Raw genomic sequence first — 1,877 nt, forward strand, 5'->3', positions numbered from 1 at the left:
AAAAAAACATTTATACATGTATTTATCTTATCGGGTCAATTTGGGACACGAGCTTTTACCACAGAACATGTGACCTTCCCACAATGTTTTTTAATAATGTGACACATCTGTTACAGGAAATTGTGTTGAATAAAACATCAATAAAAACAGTATCTGTTTTTTTTTCCACCAGTTATGTTTGACCAAAAATAAAAATGTCCTGTGTACATTCTTAGTCATTCTGGTAATGGAAAGCCCAAAACGGGCTTAAAGCAGAGTCTACCAGGTTCTGTTCAATTTTTCTGAGCACGTTTGTGCAGCTATCCCGGAGACTGGAATTGTTTACCCCTTCCAGCGCAGCAAGTACTGCATTGATGGCTATAAATGAGAAACCAAACAGCTATACAAACATGGCACAGCACAGGAGAGCCAGCAGTGATTAAATTGTACACTTGGACAAACTTTTGATGACCAAAATGTTAAGATTTTCAAGGAAGCCTTTTTTGTTAAAATGGAAAAAACCATCAACAAACAGAAGTGGGAAGATTGCGGTTTTAGCTTACAAGAATCTACCATTTGCTCCTGGAACTAATTCTAATGACACAGGAAAACGCATAACCTGCCATAAACCAGATTTATACTGTGTAAAATACAAATTTAACTACGTGTATCAATCTGGGGAGCCTCCTGTACAAAATGTTTCCAAAAGGAGGGACATTCAGTATATTTCTTCCAGCTGATTGGGTATCTGCCTCCTATGTTAAGTTTTTAGCCAATCACAACAGCAGTAGCAGCTGAGACATATCGCATTTTTGTTTCACTGAGTTAACTGATAAATCAAACTCTTACCGTCCAGTCGTGAGGAACACGCAACCAGCTTCACATCCACATAAACAAAAACATATTTTTTTTAAAAAAGAAACAGACGGTATTCAGCTAAAAATGGTGCTGTCCTGATTGTTTTGCTTCATTTTGGTTGATGTCGTTGACGTCATACATGTCACTCTATTTCATTGGTCCAAACAATTTCTGTATCGAGGCGAATTAATCCGTTGGCTTCTGGCAAGATGCATTTGTCAACTTCCAAATCTCACAACAATTCATCTTGTTTGCAAGGTAACACTCATCATGATTCAAATGGCCAAACACTAAACCCATACAAAACAAAAGGCTTAAAGAACCAAGGTCTATGATTTGCATTTGGCCTAGAATGTACTAAGGAGGATGGACCTCCATACCTCCATGAGATTTCTCTGATTTGAGAATTGACAAAGACTCCTGGAAGGGTGTTGAAATGTTAATCTTCAATTCAAAACCTAAAGTAACTGCTGGTTAATATTAATGAGTGCTGCTCTGTGTCGTCTCTCCTCCAATCACGTAGCTACTGTTGACACAGTGAATAGCTACCACCAATTATGTTATATCTTAAAGTGACAGACATGGAGCCATGGACATAGGATCCAATGATGTTATATCAGCAGGCGGGACACAGGAGCAGCAGGATAGCGAGACAGAAACGCTGACTGAAAACTCTCAGAACACACACAGCAGGGCGCGTCCTGAGGTCACTGTTGTTTGCTAAAGTAAATGAGCCGAACACAGCTGTACAAATGATTGGTGGGGACTGTCCCCACCCATGTCAAAGTTGGTGGGGACATGTCTACACCAGTCCTTCAGAAAGTTACACCAGTGGGTACCAGGCCTGTCTGACAAGTGGGAGATGGATGGAGCGATTGAGAAAAGTTTAAGGAGTCAGATTATTCTAATATATTTCTCTATGTTTATGAACGAAGGTTAGTACTCAAACACAAAGCATCCTCCTGACAGCATATTTTTTGGTATTTTAAGAAAAACCCCAATGGCCTGAAAACAACATCACATGCTGGCTCACATGGCAG

The sequence above is a fragment of the Cyprinodon variegatus genome, unplaced genomic scaffold (genome assembly GCF_000732505.1).
Source record: "Cyprinodon variegatus isolate N-32 unplaced genomic scaffold, C_variegatus-1.0 Scaffold2446, whole genome shotgun sequence".
NCBI classification, from domain to species: domain Eukaryota; kingdom Metazoa; phylum Chordata; class Actinopteri; order Cyprinodontiformes; family Cyprinodontidae; genus Cyprinodon; species Cyprinodon variegatus.